The 21,347-nt window shown below is 43.6% G+C and overlaps 1 protein-coding gene across 1 annotated transcript in view; it reads right to left on the bottom strand.

Annotated features, from left to right (window-relative positions):
* The window catches only part of plxna3 (plexin A3), a 136,581-nt gene extending 117,287 nt beyond the window's left edge, over positions 1-19,294 (bottom strand). Inside the window, exon 1 of the mRNA XM_082518609.1 lies at positions 18,820-19,294. The gene's annotated coding sequence lies outside the window, so the exon portion shown is untranslated. The remainder of the gene's footprint in view (positions 1-18,819) is intronic.
* Positions 19,295-21,347: the final 2,053 nt, after the last annotated feature.

Raw genomic sequence — 21,347 nt, forward strand, 5'->3', positions numbered from 1 at the left:
CATTTTTATAACCTGATCTTTACTATGTGTTTAACGTTTGAGGGAGCAGCTAAATCGGTTCGTGATGGAGATTTAAAGAAATAAACTTTGATTAAAGTCGCTAGTTTAGCCTCATGCAGGCTTAGAGATTGATCAGTGACCCTCTAGCAACCACCGGTTGCTAAGGAAAATGTCCATTCCTCAACAAAAGTAAAGTAAGAATGTAAAAGTTTATTTGTGTAGCACATTTCACAGACAGACATCACAAAGTGCTTCACAAGAGAGGTAACAAAAATACAATCCAATCATAAATGCATCATAAAAGCCCTGGGCTTTAAAACGTGCTAGTGTCAGTGGTGAGGCACAACTTTGTAAGTTCTTAGTTTCCAGTTTGTCAGGCATGTTTTTCAAGTGTTTGCAGAGAAGTTTGCGTCTCCCTTGCATATTACAGGAGATCATGGCAATCTACAATTCATTTTAGACAGCAAGCTCCAAGCTACAGCGCGCCAACCGCTGGGGGAAAACACATTTTCTCTTGAGTATCTGGCAGTTCAATGTAGTCTCCAGCCGGCCTCTATGCTTGTGCGACTGCAGCCGTAACATTTTTTATTTTTTCCAGAGATTTGATTGTTAAGCTGCCTAAAAATATACAAACTCAGAGCATCAAATTATAATTTAATGTGTTGCTGATTTCAGTGTATTTATTGGTAGCACTTGGCCTGAAGCACTTGAATCCCCAAAGCTATGACTTCAACCTACAACCCTGATAAATGGATCAGAAAATCATCATTTTGTAAGTAATGAACCATAAAAAAAAAAAGTTTTTCAGTTTGTTTCAGCCTGAAAACATAAAAGGTGTTTTTAATTGAACTTAAGGCTACTGCTTCTTCCTGCCCTCTGCCTTTCTCCCGTTGTCTCTCTCTCCCGTTGTCACCTCTTATTCCTTTTGTTTTATGGGTCTGGCATGAAATCTGTTGTCTAAGCAGAAAATAAGCATCCATTCTTATATAAAAGCCAGTATGCACCATGAAATAACAGCCAGGGGGCAACAAGCAAAGGCTGGCCATTAAAAAAAGACAGGTAGAAAAAAATAGCTCGCAGCAGCTTACACAGTAAATTTATTATAATGTCCCATCTTCCCAGCACTAATCCCATCACAGCTGAGTCCTGAGTAGGAATTCTTACGGATATCGCCTTTAAATGTGCAGTAGCTTCAGTGTAACTTAGATCCCTTCTAAGAAATGATTGCATAGTTTCACATTTTCTTTATCAGTAGCTGCAACACATCGTTAAACTCCCACTGCAGTGTATAGCTTGTTCTACAGTAAATGGTACTCAAACTAATATGTTAAATAATAAAGTCATGATTGGTATTGTTGCACTTTTATGGCTTGCTGTGAGGCTACAATTAATTTATTTTTATAATCGATTAATTTGCAGTGATTATGTTAATAGCTTTCATGCTTGAACAGCAGCGATGCCAAACAAAAGGTGGAAATACTTTATTTTCTATCAGCCTGAAGCAGAAAATCTTTTGCGACTTCTCGCTGCCATTTCAAACAAAACCAGGACTGCGAATGTAAACGGGCCAACGGGGAACTCGTTCATTCATCACACAGTCCTGGTGACCTTTAACCTCGCTATATATTAAGGCCGCACTGACAGAAAATCCAAACAAAGTGTACTCCCATGACTGACAGCCAAGTCACGCTGCATTTAACCGCACTGAAAGCTATATTTATCCTCCACTAAGGTCATAAAGAGCTCACAAACTAAACACTGATTGGATACATTAACTCAGACGGCGCTGGACTTCATCCATTAGAAATAAAGACGAGCTGAGGGAAACGGGAGGGGATGACAGCGGCGTGATGGATGGTAACCAGATTAATTCTGTGGTTTTACACACAGAGTTTAAAGTGGACCAATTACACTCATATTAAAACAGTAACACACGTAAGTCCTCTGTGATATTTAGGGATTATGTCAAGGAGGAAAGGTAAAACCTCACTTACCAGACAAATCCTGAAGATAAAAGTGATGCGGAAGAGCCGGCTTCACTGAATCAACATTAGACAGCACTCAGTCCACGGAAGTAGGAAAAGAACAACTGATCATTTTAGGGTAACTTCAAGCAGACAAAAAGTCAGAGAGGCAGTGGATGGATTCCCCACCGACCCGAGACACGAAACAGATGAAACAGAAAGCAGTGTCACAAAGATGAGAGAAGCGGACGTTGATGCTAGGATCTTCACAGGAGGGGAAAAAAGTCCCCGAAGCCCAGCTACAACGGGAAAAGGCCAAAAGCATCCTGCTCCAGAATCAAACAGACGATCATCCGCAGCCGTGCACCAGAAACGGAGAACGGGGGTTAAACAGAGTAAAAAGCTAAATGTAAATATGTTAAATGCAAAAATAAACAGTATGAAATGTGTCTGTTCAATAGTAATAAAGTTACCATTGCATGAACACACATACCTGCAACTTCACCCAATCTTTTCCTCAACATACTTGAATCTTTAAAACAGTCGTTTTATAAAATGTAACAGACAGGCCACTTCATTAGGCACACTTAACACAAATACCTGATCAGCCATCAAAGTTTTGGAGACAAAAGGCCAGAGGTCATGGGGGAATAGGCAGACCGCTTCGATATGATAGGAACATAACAAGAGCTCAAAGTTACAACCAAAGTGGGCAGAAGATCATCTTTACATGGCAGGTCTGGATTTCTGAATGAGTTTTGTCTTTATTTTTACATATTTGGTGATTTGCCTCCTTGAAAATTCAACTACATGCACTTACTCCCTTTTTGCTGTGCTGAACACTGATATTACGGATGCCGAGGATCCCTGGAAATGTATGGTCGATGTTTAATACTATAGAACAGGGGTAGGCAACTCCACACCTCGAGGGCCGGTGTCCTGGAGGGTTTAGATGTGTCCTTGATCCAACACAGCTGATTCAAATGGCTAAATGACCTCCTCCTGAAGTTCTCCAGAGGCCTGGTAATGAACTAATCATTTGATTCAGGTGTGTTGGCCCAGGGCGAGATCTAAAACCTGCAGGACACCAGCCCTCGAGGCCTGGAGTTGCTTACCCCTGCTATAGAACAAAGAATCAGCTGCGTGTTAAAAGGAGGCTTTAAAAAAAAACCCACAAAGTGAGCCTTTGTGATTTCAGAATATTTCCCCCTGTTAACCACTGCTGTTTACATCACAGCCTCCAAACAAAAGCATATCAGAAATGTGTTAAAGAACCGGCAGTAATTTAAAAAGTTTGAGAAACAGTGTGAACAATCGATAGTGTGAATACTGTGACAATAATGAGCTGCAACATGGGAACAGTGGCATGGTACAGGACACCCCACCCCCCACCCGGCTATAAACAAGGTGACTCCAACACCTGAAGACCTTTTCTGTCCTAAACTCCGGGATCATTAGCATCTGATGAACCCCGTTTACCTGATGCTGCGAATGCTAAAGCAGCTACTTTCAAACCTGTGAAGTCTGTCCAGAGCAGGGGGGAACACTGAAGTCTGCTGCTGTTTCAGTCATTAACAGCTCAACGACAACGTCTGACTTGTACTCCAAGGTCAGAACGATGGAAAACAAGAACAGACAAAGATTTACCAACTCTGATGTTGGTTCATTAGAGAAAAACAAGCCTTCCTATATTTAATAATCACAAAGAACCAGAGAGAGTTTATTATTTTTTTAGCACCTTATGTTCCAAAAACCGAAAAATGTGACTGCAGTTAATTATTACTGATTTCACTGTAATAACAGCTAGGATAGGCTCCAGCCTCCCGTGACCCTGAGCTGGATGAGCAGGCGATGGATGGATTCTATCTTTTTAAATCTACGAACCAAAGCTTTCAGATTTCAATAGCAGGACATGTGCAGAGGATGGATAGTTGCTATATTGGGCAAAGGATGAGAAACTTGGAGCTCCGAGGCAGGAGGGAACGAGGAAGACCTCAGAGATGGTTCATGGATGCAGTGAAGATCTCCCTTTTAACAGGAAGAGTCCTCCAGCAGAACCAAGTTCAGGGACGGGCAGCCATGTGCTGCGAACAGCCGAAGGTGGGGTGGGGGTGGGTGGGTGAGTGGAAGGAAGAGGAGAGCACAGAGACACAAGGACAAAACACAAACTACAGACAGAAGTTCATGACATGCAGCAGTGAAAGGAGGGGGGAGAAGTGCTCAGAGGATGATGGGAAATTCCCAGCAGCCTGAACCTATAGCAGCAATTAAGGGAAGGTTCGGGGTCACCTGATACAGCCCTGCATACAGGAACCGTTTGACACAGCTTGAGATTAAAAAACAAAATCCACAATTATGTCCCACAATAAGCGGCTAATGAGCGTAATAATTAGCCAACAAAGACGTCCTGCTGTAATCTTTGTTGCTGCAAATGTTCGTGCCATCCGCTCTCACAGTCCGGATCAGATACGAGCTGAAACATGCACGGATGGATTTGACAAAAATACCGTTTTTAACCAAGAAGGAGAAATCTACTTTTCCCAATTACTATTTTTTAATGTAACTGGAAAAAAATGTTGAAAAATATTGTTCGAATTACAGAATCCAGTGAAGGTTTTCTAGCCACGGTTGATTATTATAGTTGTTTTTTCCCCTTTAAAAGCAGGATGCACTTGGTTCTGTCTGCTGAAGCCAGGAGAGCGACAGGTAATCTGGGAAAATTGTGGGCTTCAAGGAAGGTCACCTTAAAGAGGAGATTTAAAAAGAAAAAAAAGAAGAGCTAAAACTGAAAACATAAAGACTCGTTTCAAAGGATGAACTGCAGGGCTGCACCAAGCCGACGCTGAACGGAGAATGATGTAAATCTACTCCAGTGGAGTCCGAGAATAAAAAACACGGAGCTGGAAATGAGCAGAATAAATGTACTTTAAGTCCAGTGTTAAATAAAGAAGAAAGAAACTAATGCAAGTACACACAAACGAGCAGTCTGAGGCTTGAGCTTTGAGCTCACAGGCTTTACATGCTCACCTCTTTATTTAAACACTGCCAGCTCTTAAGACGAGCATTCGCTGCTGTAACAGCATCATTTCAAACCAAAATACACAAACACAAGAGCGAGGAAGAAAAGGAAAGTGAAAATGGAGAAAGCGCTGGATCTGTTTCTCTGCAGCTTCTGCATGCTTCTTCTGTCCGTTTTCTGATTTCAAAACATCCTCATTTAAAGGTGCTGTAACTTAGCAACTAATGCATTTTCAAAAGTGGGCAGTTTATGCGTTTAAGTGTCTCGTTTTGCAGCGAGAGGAGGAAGAAGAATGCTTTTACGCGTTCCAGCCCTTCTCTGCAGAGCGCACGGGGAGCGAGGTTTAAAATAGGACTGCAACTTAAACCCGACTGCCAGCTGCTCCAACGGCGAGCTCGGTAACCAGGTGCAGATTAGAAAATCAGCCCAACAGATAAATATGAGTACAGTTGTGATGTTATCGCAGCTTTCTTGCTGATAAAACCTGTTCTTCATGTCTCATATACCCAAGAATAACCCTTTCACTCGTGCACAGAGGAGCCATCGTGTCTGCCGCTTTCACGAGTGTAACACACCTAAACACGAACCTTTGTTCACATCCGACTTTACAGGAATTACAATTTGTCACAAGAAGATCTGCGGATCACAACACGCGGCGAATCTGAACATCAGAGGCCCACTCAGCCCTCCGCAGCTTATCTCGACGTGTTGCGAACACCGGACCTAAATATTTGTCAGGATAACATCAGTGTTGGAGCTCAGGGACACTTTAGCTCACTTTTAATGGCTTAAAAGAACTAAAACAGAGACGACAAGCGCCAAGGAGTTCGTGTTCAAGTCTAAACAGACGATAAGAGAAGAAACTGATGAAATAAAAGCCTTTACTTTACAGTCCTATGAAGCATTTGTATCTGGGTTTATACGTTTCCGAGAAATCGATCTGAAAAGTCCTGGAAAAACATCACAGGAGTGGAAACTCTGTGATTTGTGCTCAATCAGGAGGCAAAACAGTGTTATGCTCCTTTAATGGCCTGAAAGAGCTGTAATGTTGACTGTTGGACACCACCCTGAATGCACACACACACACACACACACACACACACACACACACACACACACACACACACACACACACAGTGTCCCTGTTGGTTCATAAAACATTTCTAAGACTCGGCAGCTGCAGAGCGATGCCCCCCCTCCACACACGGGATGTGAAATCACTCGTGCGCACACACACTTGTATTTAACCTTGGACTCCAATGATTCAAAGATTCACAGGAATGCACAGAAACATGCAGGATGTTGCAGCAGTTCAGTGAAAGTTTGAACACAATGCAGGAATTTGACTCTCACTTCTAATTCACACCATCCTTCACAGACAGGTGTAGCGATGACAACAACTGCAGAACCGTTAATTTGATAAGCAGCAACACGTCTGACGGAGGGAAGAATCTAAATGTGAACATTTTTAGTTGATTTTGAACCACCACGTGCAAAACATCTGACTGGGAGCAGCTTCGTTTTTCAGAAATGTAACGATCCAAACGCACTGCTGGTGCAGTAAAAAGCACGGTGTGGACTGGCCTCCCCAGAGCCCTGACCTCAAAACTATCGAAGCAGCGCGGGATCCTTCGAGAAACCTGAAGAACTGAACACTGAAACAGTTACAAGAAAGACTGGCTTTAGAGAGTTCAGGGTGACAACAAGAGGAACGGCAGCTGTCTTCTTCTGGGTTTTGTTTTTGTTCCTTTAAAATTTTTGTACATTTTTTTAACCTGAATCAGCTTCCAAGAGTTCAAAGAGCCTCTTTCACAACTGTGTGAAACTTATCAAAACTGGAAATGAACACATGAGATGTTGAAATCATAATGTGGAACATTTTTACACGAGAACTGCTCAAAACACTTTAATTTCTCACTTTCACTTCTGCTTGTTTTGAGTGTTTCACTCTGTTTTAAATGCATCAGTGTGAGATGGTTTGGAGAGTAGAAGCAGTCGGACAAATGCAGCTGAAGCTAAATGTGAAAGAGAAACACGAAAAGGTCATTAGGACTTAAGTAAAGAACATGAGTAAATGTACATACGGCTACAAACACACACACACACACGGACAGAAAGTCACATGTATGTCTTTGACCCTGGCCTCTCTAAGGCCAAATCACACATGACCGCACACATCCAGCTGCTAGAGGTCAGGAGGCATCGAGGGAGGAAACCAATAGCCTCAGCTGATTGTTTCCTGCCTGTTCCTCAGCTCATCCTGAGAGTGTGCGTTTGTACTTGTGTGCCTAGCTTTGTGAGGACCCTTGTCCATTTTAGTCCTGTCATCAGGGCACGAGTGGAAAGTGGGCACTATTTAAATGGTTTCAGAGTTTAGGGAAGGATCGGGTTCAGGTTGAATGTTTGCGGGTCTGGGAACACGGGGTTCTAACAAGGACACCAGTATGTGTTTTAGACCGGTGAAGCCATCACATCGGATAAGAGGCTGCCTATGAATCGTGCCTTGTTGTGTCAGATCTGATAGCAGTGAAATGAAGTGAAGTGAAACCCTCCTGACGGTGAAAGACCAGATGTGACAAACACAAATACTCCAAATATTCCAATGTTTGGCAATCGGATTTAGCCCGGTGTGGACAACGGCTCCTTTATTCAAACACAGTTTAGATTTACAATTCATTGATTAGAACAGGGTGTGTACTTCTTATATAAACTAAATTCCTCGCGAGCAGATTAGAGACCGACACGTATTTTAACACCGTTCAGCTGCAGGTTCGCTTCTTTTTATCAAGACAAATAAATGTTCTTCTCAGCTGTTGAAAAGCTGACACGACACAAAGAGGCCGAGCACAAGTTTATACTACAAGCCTTCAAAACGGAGCATGAGATCATGAATAGCTCATGAAGTTATTGTACAAACCATCAAACTTGTGCAGAGCTCACTGACAGGGTCACTTTGCACTATTTGCAGACTAATTAGAGAAAATCTATCCCTGTTGTTCCAGTTAGGCTGTGGAATTGAGCGACTTTGGTCAATAAAAAATATGATAAAAATGTTTATGAACATTTTCAAACAGCAACAACTATAAAACTAAATGATGACTAACAATTCAAGTAATTTGTGTTTAATGCGTCTGCAGCGTTTGTGAAATCACAGCCTGCAGCTTCCTCCTCGTCCTCAGCACATTTGTCTGAACTGCTGCACAAAAAGAAGCTCTTAGCATCCATCTCTAATGAAGCTGGTGGCTCTAGGAGGAAACTGATGAACTAACTACACTCATCTACACATTACCACAAAATATTAGACAATCAGCATTAAAAACAGGCGCAGGCAGCAGCGTGGATGGCCGGTGGCTCGTCGTCAGGTGACGTTAACGTTTCTGTCGTAAATCTTTCACGTTGCCATCCGAAGGAGTGAGACGGTTCCAGAAACAAGTGAACTGCTCTGTTTAAATCGTGGCTGCGTTCACGTCCGTGTTCAAACAGACAGGAAAGAGGATTTCAGTGAGCAAGCTGCTGCTCTTCAGCGGAGAGGTGCTAAACGCTATGTGAGGAAAAGTGAATCGACTCCAGGAGCCAAAGTCAACACTGAGCCGGCCCTGAGGCTGTAAAACCTTGGACTAAACTAACTAACTGATTATAAAGCAGTTAAAATACACCTGCTGCATGAAAAGCTGCCAGTGTATCAGGACTGATAATCTAACAAATTCATGAATAATGCATCAGACTTTTACGACTTCATAAGTATTTTTTTTCCTTCGACACTTTAAAAAGGCTCCGTGTGTTTTATTCTTCGACTCTGCTGCAGCAGTTCTAAGCAGCCTTTCTTCATCCTACACCGCTCTGCTGCTCCTGAATCCATCCTCTGTCTGCAACAAGCCATTTCAGCTTCTCTACCTTTCAGTCGCCCTCCCCAAACAACACCGCTACTTCAAGAACTGCCATTCTGTGGACTTCCTGTTCCACAGGAGGCACTCCAGCATGAATGGGACCCTATACAGCATTTATTTTGGTTTAAGGCATGAAGCAAGCCACAAAGAAATCCTATAGGCACTTCAACGAGTTCCCTATTTACACACACGGAAGCTTCTGTTGTGCGTTTGCTTCTGACTTCTTGTTATCCTTTGTGGGAGTGAGTTTAAAATCCATCCACCTCTTTTCCACTTCAGAGTTATGACTGTGCCGTCACAAGGCGAGAGGCAGGGCACATCCTGATAGGCTGCCAGTCTGCCACAAGGCTGAGACAGAATAAAAGACAACCATTCACTCTCAGTTTCACACCTACAACCAATTTAGAATCACCAAATAACCTGATGCGTACGTCTTTGGACTGTGGGAGGAAGCTGGAGTTCATGCATACACGGGGGGAACGTACCCACTGCACACAGAAAGGCCCCAGCAGGCCACTGGATTCAAACCCACGGTATTGTAGCTGTGAGGGGGCGGGACTAAAAGTGCACCGTCATGCCCTCACTGTTAAAAATCCTTGATGGACTTAATTATATGTGTTAACATACATATTTGTGAAAACTAAAATTTTTTATTTAGTTTTCGTCAAGAAAAAGGTGTAAAAATACATTTTAGCAATTTAACACCAGCTTCAGTACGATGAGATTAGCAGCTCTGCCGTCCCTTTAAGCCAACCTTCACCTAAACAGAAGGTTTGAACAGCAGGTGGGCGGGGCCACTGTGCTGAGATGACGATGATAAGGAAATCCTCTATCTATGACATCATATATTCCCAAGAATAGAAAAAAGCTCTTGGTAACAGCAGTAAGAACATTCTGGGATTAGGCGTACGTACACTGATCTCATTTATTTGAGACTCTGGTCATGCTTAGTATGAGCATCCACGACTGGAACATAAGAGGCCGACTAACTTTGATATGTTTATCTCATTAGGACGGGTACTGGGGAGGATCTGAAACTGAGGTTTCAGATAGAATCAGTTTGAAGTACACGCTGGTGCACAGAAAGATGACGTCATCGCAGCAGCAGGACCGGCTGGTCTGGCTGTAAAACGTCTTCACAGACAGAGTCAGAGGTGAAACGCTGCCGGCAGAAATATCATATCAGGGTCCGTCTCGCTCTGCTGACTCAGCGTTCTCTCAGCGCTGACTCTGCCAATGACTCAATGTGACAGAGTGCGAGTTTTTAGACTCAAATTGTACATTAACAAACAATGGCGTGTGTTACAGGGAGACAAAGCGCTCTGGATTAATTTGCACACGTCTGCCCGCTCTGATGTCTAACACACACAAAAACACGCCGCTGCAGGTGACACTGTGACCTGATTTCGACAAAAGGATAATTAAGAACGCACAAGAGGTCAAATACACACACGCAGACACACTCATATCAAATCAATGCTCCATAATAAGACACACTGATGGATTTCCAATAGCAGGATAAAAACAGCCCTTCACCTGAAGGACTACAGCTGCGCGTCAAGTAACGATCCAAATATTTACGCTTTTTTAATGAAGTGCCGACTCGGCGTCCGTCTTCATTCCACTCCACGGCTATGGCAGCACTCAAACACTGGACAACAAATCACTGCAGATTGCAGCCAGTAACTGGGAGCTCAACCAAACAGACAGACGCAAATGTTTCCACAAAGAACGTGAGACGACCGATGCAAAATACGACTCGCCGCAAACGCGTTCAAAGGCAGCCGTGTCTGTGACGTCCTTTCAAACAGATTTAATCATGACTAAATACTGCGTGAACGAGCCAGACCAAAAGCAGTCCTCCTGCGGAGGCAGACAGCTGTGACCTCTGACCTCTTCACTTGAACAGTGATTTTAGGCCAGCAGCCAGAATCAACATCACTAAGATGGCAAGTTATTTCTTCAGTTAATCAATTAAATGTTTTGCCTTAAAAATGTTAGAATAACAGAAATTATGCAGTTTATCCACGAAACGAGTCAAACCAGCCCCTCAGACTGAGACTTTTACCAGTTTACTATGTTTGCAGCGAATCGCCACCTCTGATTAATTTATCAGTAGATGACTTGGTCACTGCTTAGTTCACTGTTGTAGCAATCCTCCATGGACTCCAGCTCCACCCTTTCTACTGCAGCTGATGGGAGAAGTCCTCCTTCCGCTCCTTCCGCTATGAGCTGGAGCTCCACTCCAAGGAGAACCCTCAGCAGGTGGAGAACTGTGCAAGCAGGACAAAGACCATGATCAGTGGCTGCAGTCCAAAAGGGTGGAGTTGGAGTCCTTCGAACCACGGGATAAGAGTCTCTGTGAAGACCCAGCTTTATGCTTTATGACTTTGTAAATAAAATATTTGCAGAAGATAAAGTCATGAGTAGTTTACTTAAATAATCCCTTTAGGAAGTAACTGCATTTGCTTTTTAGGAATGATTTTCAGATGTTCAACTTGTCATTCAATCATAAATTTTGTAACTGTTTCTGTTTTTGAAGGATGCATCTTTCCAGGTAAGATGCAAAACCATAACTCTGCCAATAACACACCTAGAAGCTGTTTGACAGTCATAAAACATTAAAAACTGAAAACATCTGTCCAGTAAAGCATGACTGGCATGATGAGATTAGATGCCAGTCAAGAGTGGTAGCGCCGTGTTTGAAAATAGTGTAAAACCTTCCAAATGTAACTAACGGTGTAATCACTATGTGAAGAAACGATGACATCTGTGTGTGGTGATGAAGCGCTATCAGCTAAAGCTGAACTTGGGCCTGGCTGTACTTTTGTGTAATACCGGTTTCTACCATAAGGTGGCACAGGTCAGCCCAGCAAGTCATTAACAGCACTTTCTTACTTATAACTGGAGCTAGGTGTGGGCAATATAAACGATATACGATAGAAACTATATAAATTTGGCCAGCGGTAGAGATTTTGACTATACCACTCTATCGCGACAGTGCATGTTGATGAAGTCATTAAGCTGCACCTGTTTCGCAGCGGCTAAAACCATTATCATCTGCAAATTATTCCGGGCGACAGTCATAGCAAAGAGATGAAGCACTTTTGAAATATGGGGAAAGCCAAAAACTGTGCTTCCTCCACTTCCGTAACATTGATTCATTAATGTTGAATTCTCTCGCAGCTGTTCTAGTCCCATGTTGTTGCAGTATATTAATAACTAACCTCGTATTGTGGATGAATGCTCTCAGTTGTTCTCCTGACTGAAGTTTGGCCCGTGTACAGCATCCTGCTATGTGATTGCATTTGTCCCTGACCACCAGAATCCCTCATGTTAACTTTTATTGAGTGGAAAAAAGTTAGCTTCATCCTCCAGCTTCACTGTGCTAATGTTATGCTAACATAGCTGTGTCGCTAGCAATCACGTAGCACAACATTATATACCAGGTAGTCCAACTTCAGTAACCCTACAAATGCCACTGCTGTTTAGTTTTTGGTCTTCATTTATATTGGAAGTGGTAGCAGAGCTGTACGTTTGAATTAGTTTCAAAAATCTCTCAGTCAGAACATGGTATGTCATGTTTAGGTGGAAACTAGCGAGCTAACTTCCTGTTAACTTCTAACTCTGTTAAATTTAATAACTTCTGTTTTCATGGATGCCTGGATGTTAAACTTAATTGTTACACCTGATAAAGCAGCAATGCTGATGATTTAATTAAAGATGAAAGAATTTAGACCGTTTTTAACTCTCAGTGTTCGTTTGACTTTGGGACCTGAAGCGGACGGAGTTTTGGACCCAGATTACTCCGCGAAGCTCCTCACTACGGCAGCCGTAATGCTCTGACAATCCATCGAGCAGTGCGGCTTACCAAAGTTGTACTAAAACATTTTTTAACAGATTTCTGCCCAAATCAGTTCGCGGTCAGTAAGCACAACCAGAATTCATACATAAGGGCACACTCTCGATTTTTCAGAAAATTAAAGGATTTTAAGTGTGCTTATAGTGTGGGAAATACGTTATACAGAAGAAAAGAATATATCGCGATATATATCGTTACCGCACATGCTTCAAATTATATCGCGATATGACTTTTAGGCCATATCGCCCAGCCCTAACTGGAGCCCCCAAAAGACAAACCTGATGAGGAAATTAGAGTAAAAAAATAATAAAGAAACGTTAAAAAGATCAGCGTACGTCTGAAAACACCGCCCCCTGGTGTTGGACGTTTTTGTCTAAACCTGACTGAGAGGAATTACAAAAACAAACCTTTAAATAAATGAACAAAAATTATCTCCAGTGCAAACTGATCCGGGTACAGCTGGCATGTTACAGCATGGAACAACATGTAATCATTTCAGAGCAGTTAGGGCAGCAGACCTCCTCGTGAGTGAACATCGAAACCTTATTTTTTGCATTAAAATATTATCTCAGTGGAAAAAAATGAACATGATGTTAACTAAACAGATAAAAATTGCAACAAGTCCAACATATCATCTCCTATTGCATTCCTGAGACGCCAACTTGAAAATGAAACCTGCTATGGACTTTCAAAAGCGCACACACATTTGTACTGCACTCTGTGCGTGTCTTATAGGCTCCAGGGTTGGTAGTTCAACTCCCTCTGGAGCTGAACTGTATCCCAAAGCGAAGGTAGATTAGCTCCAGAGGTGCCTGCTGACTGGACACACACACACACAAATGGAAAAAGTGATGCCGAGATAAAGCAGCAGGCAGGAAAGTGAAGCTCGGTCTGGAAACATGTTGCAGCTTCACAGCAGGAAAACTGCAACTTTACGAGATGTATTACAATCACAAAGAGGACGTTACAGTAACAGAGAGGCCGAGCGAAATGTGAAAAGCACGTTTCCTCCAGAGGATCTGGAGTCGTTTGGCATTCGTGCAGCTGCATCCAGCTGTGCTTCATCTACACGCACCTGTAAGGAACATTAAAGTTTTACTTCCAATGTTTCTGCTTCCGCATTTTCTGTGAATGATTCAGGAAAAACAAACATTTGGTGCCTTTCGGACATTTTATACCATTACCATCCCAAAACTATGACTCAGCTCACAGTACTGGGCTGTATTATTAAGAGCAGAGTGGCATTTAGAGTGATTTTTACTAAATGAATACACAATTAAGTCTTTTTGCACAAAACATGCCACAACAATTAGTTGTTGGCTTGTTTTTTGTTAAGCTTCATGTTGATACTGGACCATCACCTTAAACACCAGGATGTTGTCCCATGTTTTCTCATTTTACACCAAATAACTCAGCTAAAAAAAAGTTTTATTTGTTACACAGAACCTGCTTTAAGCACAATAAAAGCTGATTTTAGTGACGAGCTAAAGAATCTAATCAAATAATTCGAGCTGTTCCAGCCCAGTGTTTATTTTAAAAAGTGTTTCATCTCAAAAAGGCTGAGAACAAGAATTAATGAGCTGCAATAGCGAGTTATAACAGTCTGATTTACTCCGTGGTGTCTTTGCCTCGTTTTAAAGTCATTTGTTTTGCTCCAAAGAGGCATGTTTCCCGCCCCTCTGTGAGTGAAAGCAGCTGCAGGAATCATTAAAATCCCCACCTGCCTCGACATGAACGTCTTTCACAAGTAGACGTAGACGTTTGTCCAGCGCTGCAGTGAGTCACCGTTTGATAGAGAGCAAGAGTTTGGAGTTATTTGGATGGCGAGTAAAACTACAGGCTGCATATAGATTAAAAAAAATGGAGGACATCTGTAAAATGGCGCTAAACATAAAGTGGAGCTGAGGCTGATGGGAATGTCATTAGTTCTGCTGAACTAAGTGAAGTGCGATAGGCACATGGATCTGATCCACGTTTATGTTTTAGAACTTCTTTGCGTGTTCCTGCGGTTTGCACGGTCATATCTACTCTCTGAGCTAAGCTGTGCGTTCTTCTTTTACCTTTGCAGCTTCCTCCTCGCTTCTAGATTCATCATTGCTGCTTCTGGCCACAGTAACATGCTAACAAGTGCTTTAACTTAGTGATTACTCCAGTACTTAAAATTCATCATCAGTTCTTATTGAGGTCCTTCGTTGGGTTGGGCAGCTGTGAGCATTTGCTGAATAGAGCGTGATGATGGAGATCAGCTGAGTGATGTTTCTCAGAGGACCATTTTTGAAAACAACTGAAAAATACTTTACAGAAACTACTCAGACAGTGAGATTGAGATCGGAGCAGCAGCAAGATAGCCAGCCAGTTTAATTCCTGTCTTTTTAACCTCCCCTCCATTCTAAAAGCCCAGTTTCTTCTGATTGGTCAACTTCCAAAAGCCAGCTGAGGGGCTGCACCCGTTCTTCATGTGCATGTAACGAAAAATCAACGAGTACGATGTTCAGAGCAGTCGGGAATCCGCTTTTCTGTCACTGCTAGTCTATAGACTATATGCACGTTAGCATATGCTACTTCCGGCGCGGAAACTCCTGTGGGGAGCTTTGTTTCCGGTGTCCTATTCGCGCCTTGTTTATGGCCCAAAACAAGTTAAGCAAATGAATGAATCAAGCGGTGATTTACATTTCTATAGATGTCTTGGGCATTTGCCCAATATATCTGTAAATGATGTTCATCGACTTGTCGATATTTTTTCCCCGCGCCTCAGAGCAAAAGAGAAACTGGATTCAAATGTTATATTTCTCAGCGGTCCCTCGTTTATCACGGGTGTTAGGTTCTAAAAATAACCAGCGAGAGGTGAAATCAAGTAGCCAATTTTATTTTTTGATGGTGCAAAACGTTTCATGGACATCGTGGACATACAGTACTGCACTTCAGAGTCACACTGCGAGCGATCGATGCAGCGATTCTATGCTGTACAGAAGAGATGTAACGGAGGAGATCGTCTGCAACGATCAGGGCGCAGGACACAATGTGACGTAAAAATAAGCATGCAAACTTGAGCTAAAAAATCTGTGAAACAGCGAGGTGAAAGGTGAACCGCGTTATAGTGAGGGATGACTATAATTTTGAAGGTAAGTCACAACATACCTTCGTAAATACTAAGGTATAGAAACCCTTACCAGCAGTCATTCATTTTTTTGTGTGGCTTTTTTCACGGTTTGTTAACATGCTGTGTAGGTGTGTACTGGACTAGCTGATCTCGACATAACGGGGAAACATCTGGTTTGACTATTCTTCACCTGTAGTTTGAATGCTGAACATTGGCCTGTTTAGATCATAAGACCAGTCACTATACAGAGATGTGCTTCTGAATGTGGACGATGTGTCTTCTGCTGCAGTGATGCAGTTCTGCTTGTGTTGAGTGATGTAAACAACTGATCGATCTAAACGCTTTAAACGTCAAAATTGATCATTAGATTTTTTTATGACACAGCAGCGGTGAGTGTTCCCACCTTCTGCTCTTTGTAACTTAACGCGATCTTTCCGTTTTTGAGTATATCTTCGCAGTAGCGATTGACCGCAAAGTAAAGCTACGGGAAATGTACAACCCCACATCCGGTCTCAAACCAGGAAGTTAGCATTTTCTCGTGCACAGGGTCTATTTTCCAGCATTGGCTCAATGAGCTCATCTGCAAAAAGCAATCCAATCCTGATTACTGCCACCTGCTGGACTGGAGGGGAACATGTTGCTGCAAAGCCACTGGCAACACAGCTGTTTCACACAATGTAGACAAACAGTGTGAAGTGAAACAGTTCCATTCCTTAAAATTCCAAATAGTGTGAATGGAAAAGCAGATAAATGTGACCCGTGTACACAATCAGATGAAATATTGAAATCAAATATATTTTTTTAACTCACAAAAATTGGTTCTGATACCAAACATCTCATCTTGGTCAGGTTCTAGACCAAAGTGCCAGATTCCAAATCATAGAAAAAGTCAATGCAGATCTCCATTGGAAAACATATTAAGTCTAGAGTAATGAAGGAATAATGAGGGACCAGCAGACTGAAGCCCTGGCAGGACTAATACACTAATTTGAGTCAAACTGCAAATGGAACCGTGACTTTTGTTAAACTTAAAATGTCAAATCTGTTACCAAAACAACCGGAGATTCATTTCTTTTCCAATCACCTTAAAAATTTATGGACTAGTCGTTACAGCTCTGACCAGATTTATGGAAAATCTTCAACTCTGGGACACGCTGCGGTCATCATCACCTTCTTGGCTTTTATTCATCTGCTGTTTGGACTTTAAAGCTGTTTTTTTTCTCGTTACTTTTTATATTTGATTCAAACTTAACTTTTTTATACGATTCATTTGAGATCTCCATTTGATTTTCTGTGCGCTGCCGTTATCTGATCCATGTCTCTCTGGAAAAGTTTCTGAAGCTCACTCTTTGCAGATAATGCGTTTATCTGGGATATTGGTTAATCAACTGGTTGTTGTCCTGGTGAAATGGGGAACATGTTAGAAAAAACACACCATAAAGCTGAAGAAACTCCTGAGACGACTTCTTGAACGACGGTTCAAACAGAAGCTCTTTGTGTTTGTTTGCTTAAAATGATCAATCGATGCGATTAACTGATGATCAAAGCGCTCAATCCACCGTCATCTCTGATCAGCTTTTGCACTTTTCTTCACGTAGGTTTGGAGTCATTATTTAATCTCAAATTTGTCTCCTTTATTATTGATCTGAATCTGACCCGTGCCATCGATCAGATTATTGATCACAGGATCAGTGTTTAGCTGAACATCTGTTTGGTAAGGACACATGTGGGGGAGACTTGCTGCTACTCCTGGCACCATTTACATTCAATCAGTCATTATCATACAGCCCATCACATCACTTATTGATCGTGTGATTATTGATGTGCAGGTTGATTTCTCTTCTTCTTCTTCTGCAGCAAATTTATGTTTTAATCCGTTTTTAATAACTCATTCTTTTTGTTATCGACTCATTTTTTCGCTATTTGGGGCCGTTTGGTCCTGAAAACCTGATTTGGACTGTTTGTTGTTAAACTGATCACATCATTGATCGACTTGTAAACACATCAGCAATCCTTTACCGGGACTGTGATCCAAACGTTACTTGAGGATCAGCGCGGTCTGTTCGGTCGGGATTCTGATTGATAACCTTCAGCCTGGTGGGACTTGAGTGTGTCAGGAAGAACATCGATCACAATGAGATCATCACGATCGCGGCTCTGAAATAAATCCCGACCCTGAACTCGCCGAACCGGGATCAGAAATGTGCCGGTCTCGGTTCCGTGAGCAGAGCTGGGGGCTGATCCAGAAGATCGAGGCTGCTCTTCGGCACATGGGCAGTCGGATGAAGGCGGATTCAGAAAAACACAAATCCGAATTTGGTGCGTGGATCTCGGCAGCAGCCGGCGGTTCGTCCGCAGAGTTCGGGGCGATCATCGGACGCGTTTCCGGGGTTTCGGCTGCGGTTTTGAACGTTTTTCTGCCGCCTTCCCCCCCCCCTTTGTTCTTCCTTAATGGATCGGCGTCTGGAGCTGTGCTACCTCCCAGACCCCCTCCTCCTCCTCCTCAGCCTCCCCCACCACTCTCCCCTTCACCACGCACAGAAAAACACACACTTGCAGCTCAAAATCGCCTCTTTTACGCACCGAACTCCGCACTTTAAAATGGAGGAAAAACGCAGAGGGAAGCGGTCCGCTTGGTGCCGTAACACAGGCCGAACCCCGAGGGCGAAAGCAGCCCCTACCTGTGGTATCAACCAACCCCCAAGTCCCACTCCTTCATCCCCACTCGCAGCATTGAGAAGGAGGAAATTTCCACGCGTAAAAAATAAAGAAAGGGGGGGAAAAGCAGGCAGCAGGAGCAGCTGATGAGCGGTGATGCGGAGGGCAAGCGAGGCGTTTTCCCCCTGAAACATCCACACACTCATACACCCCTCTCCACAACCGCCACCACCCCGATACCCCCATATCTGCCGCCCGGACCCGGAGAACATCACCGGCCTCTCCACCTCCAAACACCACCTACTCCCTCCGGAACCCCTCAGACCTACCTGCACAGGGACGCGCAGAAAAGTCCGATCAGTTATTTAAATCCACACAGTCCCACGCGCTTCTGCTGCCTTTCTTCTTCTTCTCCTCACATAAAACCTGAGTGAGGTAAGCTCAGCTGGAGGCAGCAAGAGGAGCCCGCACAGGTCACCACAAAATCCTGCGGGTTTTTAAAAAGTGAGGAATAATCCAGAGAGCAGAGATCACAGAGCGCAGGAGCGCGGCGAGGTCTCCCATTCACACACAGCCTGCCTCGGCTTGGCTCGGCTCGGTCTGCCCCTACTCCACCACAGACAGCCCCCCAGCTGGAGCGTACCACTCTGCGCTGAGCTGGGAGGGGATACGGCCAGTTAGAAGCGGTCATTTAAACCAATTATCAATAGATTAATCTGCTTATCAAAGGCTCGGTGCTCCTCTGAGGACGTTAGCTAACGCGGAGAGGAAACGAGCATCGTTGAGAGGAATGGGACAGTGAGCGCGCTGTCTTTTTAATTGAAAACCAGCTGTTGTACCCCCTCCGAAAAGCCTCTCATGGTTCAGTCCAACTCCTTAATCTGCTGTTTTTCTCCTCCCAAAACCAGATGTGGAGAGAGAAACTGAGAGAGAGACATATAAGTGCTGTGTGTGAGAGAGAGCCCTATAGAGAGGTGCGGTGGAAATGTATAGCCTGCAAATGTATAAGAGAGAGAAAGAGGGGGTGAGGAGATGCATATCAAAATAAAAGGGGGGATGGGGGAGTGAAGAGAGATGGTGTAAAGACACATGGAGACGAGAGGGATAAAGAAACACAAATGAGAAACTGAGACGTGTGAATGAGGGAGGGAAGAAGCAGAGCAGTGAGAAGAAACCGAAGCAGAGCGATCTGATGGAGAGAGAGACGCACAAACTGAGCAACACATTCAGGAGATTTCATTGTGCCTGATGATAAAATTGCTGCTGCGTCTCCCAACAGGTGTTGAGTCATCGAGAGATACTGAAAAATAACAATAAAAAAGTTTAACCCTGTAAAGCCCGGCACAGCAGATCACCTGCCTCCAGCTCACGTCTGCCACACCAACCTCTGCCTGTCCTCCTTCACCACCAGGAATCGTCTCTGTGGTCTTCCTTTTCCTTCCTGCCTTCAATGAACTTTGTCCAGCACATCGGTCTTCCCTCCTCACACATGTCCAACCTGTCTTTGTCTGACCTGTCCCTCAGATTCTTTCTTTTCTAATTCTGTTCTCCCAACCAGGTCTCACTACGCTTTCACTCTTGTGTCAAAATCACCCCTGACACTCATCTCCACCCTGCCTGCTTTCTCACCCCCCCAGCTTTGGATGGACACTCCCGGATATGTAAACACATGTATCTGTGTTGCTTCTGCTCTTCTCTTCAGTTCATGCCTCCACATCTCCAGCCTCTCCTCCACCTGCTCCATATTCTCACCACAGATCACAGAGTCATCTGCAAACACGATCGTCCACAGAGACTCCTTCCTGATATCATCTGTCATCCTGTCCATCACCACCCCAAACAAGAAGGGGCTCAAAGCCCATCCCTGATGTAATCCCACCCCCACCTTGAGCCCATGTGCCACTCCTACCTCTCACAGCTCACCACAGTCTCCCTGTCCTCATACACGTCCTGATTTCCTCACGCAACACCACACTTCCTCTCTTGGTACCAATATCATATCTTTCTCTCAATCCACAAAGACACAGTAAAGCTCCTTCTGACCAGCTCTACACTCCATCAACACACCCTCAAAGCAAACATCACATCTGTAGAGCTTTTTCTCAGCATGAAGTCACACTGCTGCTCGTGGATCGTCACCCACAAGCCAGTTTCCTCCCGAGGCCGGATAAATAAGGAAGGTAGAGTCAGGAAGGGTGTAAAATCTTTGGCAAATCAAAAAAAACACTCGCGAGAAAAGAAATAAGATGGTATTTTATAGGGGTGCAACGATATTCGTATCGATATTGAACCGTTCGATACAGTGCTTTCGGTTCGGTATGCATATGTATCGAACAATACAACATTTGTAATTTATTTTATCAACTTTCCTTCTGACTATGCTGTCTGTGTTGAGCGCTCAGTGAATCTGTGTTCGACTACTCCGCCTAGGCTGCACTGTCGAGCGAGAATCCACTGAGCGCTCAACACAGACAGCATAGTCAGAAGGAAGAGCGCAGGGCAAGCTAGCGAGACAGAAGTTAAGCTCTCAGCAACATGGACCTCCCCCACCCTCATTCAGATCTGGCGTTTGGAATTATTTTGGTTTTCATGTGACGTATGACCCTGAAGGTAAGCGAGTCATGGACTAAAGTAAAACAGTATGTTGGATGTGCCACTCAATGCTCAATTACATGGGTGGGAACTAGTGTGTTAGCGCAGTTAGCTCGTTAACGTGTTGGCCGTCTAGCCCCATGCACGGGGCGATCGGCGGTAGCTCGTTAACGGAGATTTGCCGTGTTGTGGCGTTAAGGTCATTTCAACGAGATTAACCTGAAAGCACTAGTGGGAACACAACGAATATGACTGCACATTTACA

The sequence above is a fragment of the Aulonocara stuartgranti genome (assembly GCF_965226115.1).
Source record: "Aulonocara stuartgranti genome assembly, chromosome: 20".
Classification (NCBI taxonomy): Eukaryota; Metazoa; Chordata; class Actinopteri; order Cichliformes; family Cichlidae; genus Aulonocara; species Aulonocara stuartgranti.